Source organism: Amblyomma americanum, chromosome 3 (genome assembly GCF_052857255.1).
Source record: "Amblyomma americanum isolate KBUSLIRL-KWMA chromosome 3, ASM5285725v1, whole genome shotgun sequence".
NCBI classification, from domain to species: domain Eukaryota; kingdom Metazoa; phylum Arthropoda; class Arachnida; order Ixodida; family Ixodidae; genus Amblyomma; species Amblyomma americanum.
Genome location: NC_135499.1, coordinates 95,819,427 through 95,831,461, shown reverse-complemented (window position 1 = coordinate 95,831,461; position 12,035 = coordinate 95,819,427). Strand labels below are relative to the sequence as shown.

The window sequence follows — 12,035 nt, the reverse complement described above, 5'->3', positions numbered from 1 at the left end:
TTGACAGAGGTCGGAGCGTCATATCATTTCGACTGCAGCGCCATTATGACGTCGGCCGCGGTAACAAAGACAGCTAGTACTGAGCCTGTTCGTGCACGATTTTCCCACAGTGGTGGCATATGACTACATGGTTTGTTTTGCGCTACGTTTGAGTGGGGTGCTTTTTTATTCGGTTGAAATTCATCGTTAAATTCCCTCGTCTGTGACGACGAAGAACGAAAACAAAGAACCACCGCAGCAACGGTACTGGTAGCAGCACATGACTACAGTGGAGGCAGCGACGAAGAAGCGCTCGTTCCGCCTATTGACGTGAGAGGGCGCTGCCTGTACCATTCTCGCGGAATGGTGTTTTGTTTCTTCTTGCTGCGTTTTGCCTCCATAAAAACGCGGTGGCTGCGTTTTTATGGAGGCAAAACGCTAAGACGCCCGTGTGCTGTGCGGTGTATGTCAGTGTACGTTAAAGATCCCAGTTGGTCGAAATTATTCCGGGGCCCTCCACTAGACACTTCTTCCTTCCTTTCGTATTTCACTCCCTCCTTTATCCCTTCCCTTACGGCGCGGTTCAGGTGTGCAGCGATATATCAGTCAGATACTACGCGATTTCCTTTCCCGGAAAACGAATTGTTATTATTATTATTATTGTGACGGTTCGAAAAGCTGGCGTAGTGAAGCTCTTCACTTCAAAAATGTACATATGTCGTGAGAGAGCAGCTGAGGTAGCAAGGTAACCCGGCGGTTTAACAGCCTGTCGTGCGCAGCTCCTCTGTTTGGCACGCTCTAGTCTGCACGTTAGGACAGCCAAGTTGTTGTACATATCAGCAGGGTCGTCGGTACCAGCGGGTTATGCCAGCGGACGAAGGAACGAGACACTCTCACGAGTCGCGTTATGAGCAGATCTTCATTGATAAGATAATCGTCGACGCAGCCTAGACGTACCCGCCGCGATGGCTCAGTGGTTAGGGTGCTCGACTACTGATCCGAAGTTCCCGGGTTCGAACCCGACTGCGGCGGCTGCGTTTTTATGGAGGAAAAACGCTAAGGCGCCCGTGTGCTGTGCGATGTCAGTGCACGTTAAAGATCCCCAGGTGGTCGAAATTATTCTGGAGCCCTCCACTACGGCACCTCTCACTTCCTTTCTTCTTTCACTCCCTCCCTTATCCCTTCCCTTACGGCGCGGTTCAGGTGTCCAACGATATATGAGACAGATACTGCCCCATTTTCTTTCCCCAAAAACCAATTATTATTATTAGCCTAGACGCCGAACATCATTTGTAAATGGCTTACCGGCACCCGCTGGCATCCAGGAGGCGATAATGACGTTATGGAGTGCCCGTACTGTGGCTGTACGTGTCGTGCTGGCCTGTACTACCCAGTTTGGCATTGTTCAGAGGTCCGCAAGGCACGCGACGACCTCGTCGCCAAGCATTGTTTTCCCACAGATGGCGAGGAATTTCGTGTATGGATCAAAGTCGGAGCGAACGGCATGTGGTAAGATATTGGCAAATATGCTGTGGCCTCTACAAAGCAGTGTGAAGATTGGCTGAACCACCCATGCCAACCCTTCCTGTATCAATAGACCCCCACTTTTTCCATCCTTACCACCCCAATTCCCCAACAGGCTTTGAGCCTCTCTTTCCGAACAAACAGACAACTCATTCATTCATTTCGTTTACAAATGTACATACTTATGTCAAGTTACCGGATACATTGATATTCACAAATAGACATAACAGCAAACATGTAATGAGAGCGAATTAAAGAGGTACCATAAGAATCTTTAAGTAACTTACATTAATTACTAGTGCGCGATGTATAACGATATAGCAGACCTAATTGGAGAAATTTTTTTACATATGTAGCCATGCGAAGGTTACCGGATACATAGACATTCACAAGTACACATGACGCTAAGCATTTAAGGTGAGAAAATGAAAGGGGTACCAATAGCATCTTTGAGCAAATAAATGGAATTGCTTGTGGGCGATCTAAAACAGAATGGCATACCTATTCACAGAAGAGTGAAACAGCAATAATCTGACATGAAAAAAAACACCTAAGCGCCAGTTTAGTCAAAAGATCAGAAGAAGACAATCGTTGTTAACAGAAATGAATGGGCACGGCCACTGCCGAAGAAACTCTTCCTCACCCAAGAAATAGAGTTCCTCCAACAAGAAACTGATCACCTCCCTTCGAAGACAGCTAAATTTCGGCCCTACAGAGCGGCGTCGAAAGCCACCAACGACCGCGGTGCATCGACTGCGCCATGAACTGAAATGGCCCGCAACAATTAGCAGGCGAGCAAAACGGCCGCTTGGGAAGCGGCCTCGGGACAAAGCTCGAAATGCCCTGCCCACGGAATGCCGCATGATCCGGGCGCCAAAAGACACGCGCTACCACGCAGGTGACTGTAGCGTGGCGATTAGAATCATGAAGCGGGCGATTCGGACAGGTATGAAGCGTAAAACACCCCACCGCTCTAGTTGATCACAAGTAGGCAACACTGGCCAACCAACTTTCTAAACAAAGTCGCGTAGATGATGTGGGAGAGGCGCCGACGCGATGCGCGCCTACTGAACGCGGCGCATCGGTGAGCGGCGAGCCGCCGGCACAACAGGCAACAACAGCGACCCATAATGTCCACAACACGGTCTGCAACGATGTTGACATCAGGTGCTACTGCACTTACATGTCTGAAAAAGTCTACTGTAGTAGCATAGAAAGCGGTAGGCTCCTCTGATTAAGGTCCATGATTAACATAGGCCGAGGGTTTCAAAAAGCGCAAAGCAGGGCCCAGAAAGTACCGCGCCAGGGTTCGCGCCGGAGACGCGTCCCCCAGCAGGATACGCAAAATGCACTTCAAAGCTAACAACGAGGACGTGATGGACAAAGTGCGAAAGGCAAAACCGCCTCTCTCCCGTGGTTGTCAAGAACAGCACGAGCCACGAGCTCGGTTCCGCCTGACCAAAACAAAAAAGACTGGAGTCTGCACCCGACTTATGACGCGCAGGGGTGGTTTAGCAACGTGGCAAATGTACTAGAAGGCACCCAGCATGACTGACTGAACCAGGTAGCGCCTCTCAAGCAGAGGCAGGTCAAATGTCTGCGCCCTTCGTACGCGACCTGTAATGCCCTCTACGACCGAAGAACACATACCATCCCATATTCCACAAAGTCATAGGTCACGCCTAAAATGCGCCTCTGCGCACACCACTTCAAAGGTATCGCACATGTAATGCGTCTCTGAAGAGACACCAAAAAAAGTAATGTCTCTTCGAATAATTAAGTGCAGCCCTCGACAAGGAGGCGAACTCACGAAAAACGTTTAAAGCGTCGAGCAGGCTGCGTACATGAGCTAGTAGAATGTGATGTCATCTGCATAAGCGGCGACGCGTACTGCCTCAAGGCTTGGCAACGCCAGACCTCTAATAAGAGATTGGAGATTGACTGCCAAGAGGAAGGGCTGTAATGCTAAGACAAGACAAACAAAAGGAAGACCCGCCGCTCTGGCTCAGTGGTTAGTGCGCTCGTCTACTGATCCGGAGTACCCAGGTTCGAACCCGACCGCAGAGGCAGGGTTTTTATGGAGGAAAAACGCTAAGGCGCCCGTGTGTTGTGCGATGACAGTGCACGTTAAAGATCCCCAGGTGGTCGAAATTATTCTGGAGCCCTCAACTATGGCACCTCTTTTTTCTTTTATTCTTTCACTCCCTCCTTTATCCCTTCCCTTAGGGCGCGGTTCAGGTGTCCGCTGATATATGAGACGGGTACTGCGCCATTTCCTTTCCCCAAAAACAATTATTAACAAAAGGGGAGTGCTGACAACCTTGACGGACGCCGATGTTAACATCAAATGCGCCACTTTCCTAGCCGCCGAGGAACAGAGTGCTTGAAATATCTCTATACATCTCTTTAATGAGAAACACGAAAGAAAATGAGAAACCAAAAGCATCCAGTGTACCGTAAATACACTCATCCTCCAAATAGTCGAACGCCTTCTCTCTATCGAGGGAAAGAAGAAAACCCTTTGCGAGCCACCGTATAGTATGCTCTAGTACATCTCGCGTTAAAGGCCGCCGCGGTGACAGGGTGGTTATGGCGCCCGGCTGCTAGCCCGAAAGACGCAGGTTCGATCCCGGCCGCGGCTGTCAAATTTAGGTGGAGGAGAAATTCTAGAGGCCCGTGTACTGTGCGTTGTCAGTGAACGTTAAAGTACCCCAGGTGGTCGAAATTTCTGGAGTCGTTCGCTACGGCATCCCTCACAGCCTCAGTCGCTTTGGGACGTTAAACTCCAATAAAGTCGCGGTGCTCTTAAGGAATGCAGGCTATGCGTGAGCAAAATTCACGAAAAGCTGTATTTAGATCGCTTATGCCAGCGCTATCAGTTGTAAAGAAGCGTGTAAAGTGTTCACTAAGACAGCCTTGATGTCCTCAGCCCTATCTGACTGTTCACCATTCGGAAGCTCGACAAACGGGATGGTTGCTCGACCCTCTACGGAACCCCAGCGAAGCTAGCGAAGTAAAGCGGGGTCCGCGACTGGTCTACCACTAATATAAGTTTGTGCTGCAGTTCCGGAGCTGAGGCGGAGCAGGAGTTCATAGCGCGCTTGTAGCTGATTGAGGTAATCCCGCATTGTAAAAGCGAGGGGTGTACCACGCTGCACAATGCGTCCCTGCGAAGGGTATCGTTATATTCTGCAGTTAAACATAACTTTTTATATCTGCCAGCTTTAGTCAGCTTGTCACATCAAATAGCTTTTAAATCGTCCCAGCAGCATGGTTGTGCGGGACGACTGCACGTTTCTGCGAGAGCTTCGCGTAGGGTGGCGATACTTTCGGGGTCATGCACTAGTGTCATGTTCATTTTCAAAGAATTCCTGGATGGGGCGGGCTTACGAAAGTGCAGCCTCACAGATACTGGAAAATGGTCGGTTATGCGCAGAACATATGGCGGAAAAGCCCGGACATCGCAAATAGTGACGTGAGTAGAGAGAATCGGTAGAAAGTAGAAACGATCGAGCCTGCTCATGTTCGAGCCCCGTTGCCATGTGGCAGCAAACTCGTTGCCATGTAGTTCGACCCATGGGTCTATAAGGTTAAAGTTGGAGTAACACCGACTTTAACCTTCTCTTGGTGTCCCCTGTCGCAGCGCTTTTGAAAGTGTTAAAAAGGTTGAAGTTATGGATGAGCTGTTTTAAAGCTCGCATACCAGTATACGGCCGGCCTTCTCTGCGACCGCTTACATCCATGTAGGAATCTTGGCCGCAGTTAAAATCCCCTACTATTAAGGTTGAATAACTATCTAGAATGAAATAATCGAGATAATGAAATACTCAGATGTAAAAGAACGCTGGGCTGCAGCCTACACTACAAGCGCTCTCACTCGCCTTCCATGAAGGTTAAAATCCATATCTAGGGTGCGACCATCAAAACCGTGCATGAAGTGGGCACCGCGGCGGAAATGTGGCTTGAGAAAGACAACTCCAACGTGAGACATAAAAGAATCCGTAAGTGTAAAAAAGGCATGAACAGAAAAGCGCGAACAAAAGGACTGAGCATCATACGGGGAACTAAAGTTGCATTCTTGTAGGAAAAGAATATCCGCGCCGTGTGCTCTAGAAAAGCCCACTATCTGCCTCTGCTTATCCAGGTTTCTAAAGCACCGAGTATTCAGAGAGAGAAAGTGGACAGCCTCGATTGTAAGAATAGCACACGCAAGTATTCTGGAAAGAACGAAACAAGAAAAACAAAAATAAAGCCATAATTGTAGGGGAATCTGTGCCCAGACGGCGTCGGGGCACTAGGGATCTTGTGGGGCTTACTGATGTTAGGCGAGCTGTCGCTGTCGGCCGTCTCGGGGTGTGCCCGTTTCATGGGTGTACGGTCGCAGTCATTGGCCTCGTCACCCGCGGGTGAACTAACGAGGGGGCCGAGTGGATGTTTCGAGTCCATTTTCCGTGAGACGGTTAAAAGTCTCCTCATGCGCTCGTTCTGTACGACACTAGCCTGCTTTCATGCCTGCCGGTCGGGGCGTCGCGTCCTGTTGCACGGATGCCACGTCCAGACGACTAGCGACGTGGCTCGGTGAAGTCCTGATTGCTGTCACCGCTGGAGCTGGTGCTGGCCTCGCTTGTCGGCGAAGTTGTAGCGGCCAGTTGCGGAATGCTCCCGTCTGTGCTCTCTCTGCTAGACTCGTCTGATGTGGTTGACTGGAGTGCAGGGAATTTATCTTGTGGTTCATCGGTGTCCTTGGTTATATGTGCATCTTCCTCGCTTAGTTTCTCACCGATAACCTAATCTTCAGGGCCTGAGGCTTGATCTAAATCGCTCCTGGTTGTGTCGCTTGATGCATCTGTAGCAGAGGTGGATACGACCTGCACCTCAGCAGCCGCGGCTGCCGCGAAAGAGCGTGGTCCTACACAATCGACAGTGGCGTGAGCACCGGTGCGCCTTCGACATGGCTCTTCACACCCCTCGGTGGTGTGCCCGAAAACACCGCACCTCGAGCAGGGGGGAGGGGGGGGGGGCAATCTCGTCCGATGTGGCCGGCAAAGCGGCACCTTGAAGACAACTTTAGCACACCGCGGTAGTCACACATAACAGTGTGACCTTGGACCGTGATAGTTTGGGATCGGGGTTTTCATTTCAATCTTCGCCACTCTTACGGCTGTGCCGTTTCCAGGCCGGCCCTTGAAAACAGGCTGATGGGCTTGCTGTACGCTGCCGTACGCTGATAAGGCTGCCGCGACTGAGGCGCCAGCCACCCATAAAGGTACTCTAGACTGAGACGTGAACAAACACTTCATACGGGTACCGAAATTCTGTTAAGAAGAATGGCTCTCCTGTGCGCTTGATCTCTGATGCTGCGCTGTCCGAAGTAAGAGCAACGCCAAACTTTACTCGTCCCATGTGCTGGAGGGACTTGGCTCCTGCGGGGCCAGGGTCTTCCAAGGCATCGATGATGTCGTCAATAATGCTACCTTCAGGAACCCTGAGGAAGAACCACGTCGCCTTGGGCGGTGTTCAACAAACGCCAACGCGTGGCAGGGCACAGCCTGGGTTCCCATGGCAGGAAGCTGTGGTGGCCGGGCGGTTGGAATCTGATCGGAACACCTGGACGATCCCGTGGGCGGAGTCCAGTCCACCTTGAAGCTGAAGATCGCGGCACACGGGCAGAAAAACGGCACAGATCGCCGGTAACACAGCACCAGGTAAGTGATCAGACCTTTTCAGAGAATTCTATCTTTCCGAAAATATCTACAGTGCTAAGGACTGCTCACACAAGTGGTGTGGTTTCCAAGAACATCAAAATGAGCCATCCTCGTACATCACATATACGCTGAAATCGGGGAAACGTACTGTTATGCCACGAACTTTCACCTAGCTGCTGGGTACTTCTTACCATAATTGACGCCCGTACCTGTAATGATGTAATTAGTATTTATAAGCTTCGCATTTCCTATCCCTGAAACCCAAAGTCATTAGTGTCCTTATGCACCCTGCGGTCGACACATTGCATTGAATATTTAGGTAAATAAGTATGGTTCCCTAAAGGAACTTTCACGTCAGACGTATTTTGCAGTTCTGCATTAGTTGTCGAACGGCTACTGCTATGACTTCACAACGGGATAATTTCTAATTACAGGAGAACACCCCGAGTAAAATGAAAACTGGTTTTAAAGGAGGGACTTTGAGAAGAAAGGAATGAAAGAGGTGACGTAGAGGATGGCTCTGGAATAATTTCGACCAGCTGGGGATTTTTAACGTTCCCTGACATCGCCGAGCACAAGGCCGTTTTTGCGTTTTGCCTCCATTGAAACTCGTCTCCACGATCACGTTCGAATCCGGGTACTCCGATTCAGTAGCCGAGGACTCAATCCACTGGGCCACCGCGGGAGGTACGCCCGGAGTTCACTCAAGGATTTCTTCAAGCATGAGAGAGAGAGATGTGGAGGCGACAAGCATTTGTTCATCTATATGTACAGAGAGGTGCTCGAGGAGAGACCCCTAGTGGGTCTCGCAGCCTTATAATAGAAGACGGAGTCTCTCATTCCGGGACCCCATTGGTCCTGACCACTGCGCAGGTCCGCCGAACCAGGGTCTATTGTGCCGATAGTTCCTGGCAGCCGAACAGAGCCGCCTCCCAGTCCTCTCGGGTAGGGGAAGGGGGATGTGTAGAGAGAAGGATTTTGCCTGCATGCCCAAACCGTGTGAAAGGTGCCAGCCACCTCCCCACACAATGAGCAGCGGCCGCCAAAAGAGTCAAAGTGCTTGAAAACCGCAGAGCACAGCAGGGTGTATGTAAAGAGCCTAAGGTGTGTTCGTTCGACAGCTTTTCCCAGTGAATTCATAGGAAGCGGGTAGCGCCGGTGTTCGGCACGATAGTGCTAAGTAATGTCTTGAAAAGAAAGAAGAGGACTGTGATCTGGTTTAAGGTCCTCCGAAGCAACGCCTGGTGCCCCGTAAATGAGTGCGCGGCCTGCCTCACGGGCGGTTTCGTTACCTGGCGTGCCTTGGTGGCCGGGGACATATGATTGAGCGATGAGTTGAATCGCAGTCGCGAGAACTGTGGTGAAGAGTTTGGTGAGCAAGTAGAGTGGTCCAACCAATGTTACAACATGTTCAGCGAGAGTCTGTCGGGAGGAATTTAGAGTCGGAATGGGAGGCTGCGAGGGCGATCGCTGCCTCCTCCGCATGAGTTGAGCTTGGCGCTCTGAACGAGAGGCTTTCCACCTGTTTTCTTTCGTGAGAAAGAGAAGCAACATTAATAAATCAACATTCAATGAACGAAAGGAGAGAAGTCTTCTCCCGTCGCCCCTAGCCTACGGCCGGAATCCCTTGGAACACACCAGCATCAGCAAAAGGGCTTGGCTGACGTCCAGTTGGATGTTATGGTCTGGGCGGCAGAGGAAATGCTCCCAATATTATAGAGTGTGCCAGCTATCGCACCTGGTCGGACAAGTCCACACAATGTGGACCAAAGTTGCTGCCTGGTCGCAAAGTTTTCACGGTCATCTAAAGACTTCAGGGTGCCACTTGCTGTAGAGTACTGGATTGGGAAAAACCTCAGTCGTCAATTTTCTCCGCAAACTCAAAGAATAGCCCGCGAAGCTCTGAGGGGCAGCGTTCATTGGTTTTTGTTTTCAAGCGAAAAGCTTCACCACGCCACATTTTCGAGCCGTCAGCGGGGCTGCAAGTTTGACCTGGAATGTAGCTAGAGGTCAAGCAAAGAAATTACGCCTGTCTCACATATCTCGGTAAGCTCAAGAAGGGATCGGCGGATGAGACAGAAGAGGAGAAAATGAACATGAAGATTGGTATTGGCTACGTGTGGCCTGGAGAACGACGCGAGCTTGATGGAATCACGACGAGTGATGTGTGTGAGGGATGCGGAGCAGTGAAAACACTGGAGCACCTAATCCGTCGCTGGGCCGCGTTCGCCGATGCTCGTCGCGATATGCTTGTGGCGTATAGAGTGCTGGGCATCCTACCAGACTCCATAAAGACGCTATTGTGGCCGCAGGGCAGTCCGCGGACCCGTGATAGAACCTTGGTGAGCCTCTGTGCTTTCCTTGAACAGACGTGCTTGACGTCCCGTCTGTTCGCCGCCAGGTAGTTACGCGATGTGACCGAACGCTCAGCGAGTGCTGCCTCTGTACAAATAACAACTGGGCGCCCCAGTCCAGTTGTAGTCAACATAGTGCTGTGCACGTGTGTTTTTATTACTCAATAATGAACTAATCACGCGTACAACCTGGACACATTTCTTATAGTGTAAATATTTTGCTTATAATACATCTCCCCCTATCCTCTCTTCCTGTCCCCTCACATCTTTCATTTCATTTCTCCATTCTGCCTGCTATCCTTTGTTTCCGCTGCCCCAGCTTAGGTGCTTCAGTATCGATGGCAGATGCCGGGGCTAGCAAAAATCTGTTCCTTCCTTTTTACTATTATTTTAATTAAAAAAAACACTACCTCCACCCTATAGTATGACCTCCGACACAGCAGGAGCCTATTCTCAATCGTCCGTCCACAGAGAAACCCATACTTTTAGTGTAGTATATCAGCGCTTACGTATACGTTATACGCAAGCATTTAGCGGGAATTTACAGTTGAAATTTCACGTGCACTTCTAGTTTATCGCATTCCAACTCGAACGCACCGATAGCGCAAGCCGAAGTGGTTCCACCTGGTGTTAAAATGGGAAAAATTTTGTGAATCATTTATCGCAGTTAGCCAAGGTTATCCCAGTCTTATCACGTAGATAGCCAGTTCCATGGCCAGTCAAGTCGAGCCGGCGACAAAATTTTTTGGGGGGTAACTGAACCGATCAAGGTTTTTAATAACGGCATGTTGAGTTTAAAGGCAATGAATGTGACTACAAATAGCACTGATGAATGCTCTCTGAAGAGGGTGACGTGGGCGCCGCCGTCTAGACAACGCTATTTTTCTTAGCGTAAGCAAGAGAACGCACGATAAAATCGAAAATCAGCGTACGTAACACGAACGTGCGTTAAACCTCTATTTGGTATAGCGTTTGGCGCATTCGCCGTACTATTGCTTTGCGTATATCTGCGTACGCTCTACTAAAAGACTGCACTAGCGTGTGCCGCTGTCGAGTTACGCGATGTTCAGCACAGAGGTCTGTGTGTGTTTGCTGGTGCGGAGAAAGGGCACATGCAACTGCAGCCACGCGCAATAGCTGTTTTTCCGTCGTACCGGCGGCTCGCTGTCCGCAGACAGACCGTGATGAACACTTCACGCATAGATCTCCACACAAAGAGAACTGAACTGGGACAGAGTAATGAGATTACAATCAGAGTAATAAACCCTAACCTAATGTTTTCTTCTTTTAAAAAAAAGTGCTTCTTGCCAATAGTGACGTCTTACTTATGAGCGAGAAAATTGAAGGATCCGCGTCATATTGTCAGGTACGCAGCCCAAAGAATCAGGCACCACAGCGGTCCCCAATAACGGCCGAACAGAGAGCACGAGCCATGCACTTGTTCCTCCGAAATTTTCGTTGCCATCTTCAGAACGACGTTCGGCTTGGAAGGTGAAAAAGGAAAGGATGGTGGAGGTGGCTCGTTGCGCGGTGTTGGCGGTGGCACGTAACGGCTTGCGACGGCGGCATATCTGGGGAGACGAGTGGCCTGGACGAGTGGCGAGATGCCCAGTTCCTGCTGCACTTCTTCAGGTACGACATCAAAAAACTTGACGACCTGTGCTTGCGCAGCGCTTGGCAGGTACTTAGTTACCTTTCCCTCAATATGGCCAGGATCAACTCGCGCAGCGATTCTGCGTAAGGTGTCGCAGTTCCCTCCGCACTGGCGGTGATCACCGATGCAGTGGTGGTGGTGGTAGTGGTTTTATTAAAAATAATAGTAAAAAGGAAGGAAAAGATTTTTGCTAGCCCCGGCATCTGCCATGGTGAGCTGGTATACTGCCGGGATCGCATGTCAAGTAAGTTTTCTATTGTTGCTGCTCTCTGACGATTCCGCGCCACGGAAATGATGCTTCATCTGTTCAACATACACGGTTACGCTCTCGTTTGGATGCTTGCTGGATGCGGTTTTTGAAAAGTAGTTCGGCCTTTTCTTTGCAATATGTATTAGTAAAAGTGCGCAGTAATTCCGCCATGAATGTGTTCAACGTGAGGAGGCCGGATTCATGATTCTAAAACCTTGTCCTCGCAGAGTTTTCGAGCCCGAAGTACGCATGGCGCAGCTTATTATCACTGTCCCACGGATTGAAAACAGCCACTCGGTCGAACTGCTCCAGCCAGTCCTTGGCATCTTCATGTGGAAAGCCTTGGAAACGAGGTCAGTCCTGAGGGTGGGGAAGCAGAACTGGCGCTGCTGATGTTGGCAGATTGATTTTGTCAACGCCGAAGCCTTTTGTTACCTCGCAGTTAGGGAGAACTCCGAATTAAAAAGGCAGGCCTTTCAGCCGGCGACTGGCTTGTGAACTGTTACGTCTACTGTTGGTGTGCATCCTGGGCTTGATTTCCGGCTTGTAGGCGGCGTCCGGTACATGAG

At 50.2% G+C, this 12,035-nt stretch overlaps 1 pseudogene; it reads right to left on the bottom strand.

Moving 5' to 3' along the window:
- LOC144123896 (uncharacterized) overlaps nt 1-12,035 on the bottom strand; it is a 121,250-nt pseudogene that overhangs the window by 47,670 nt on the left and 61,545 nt on the right.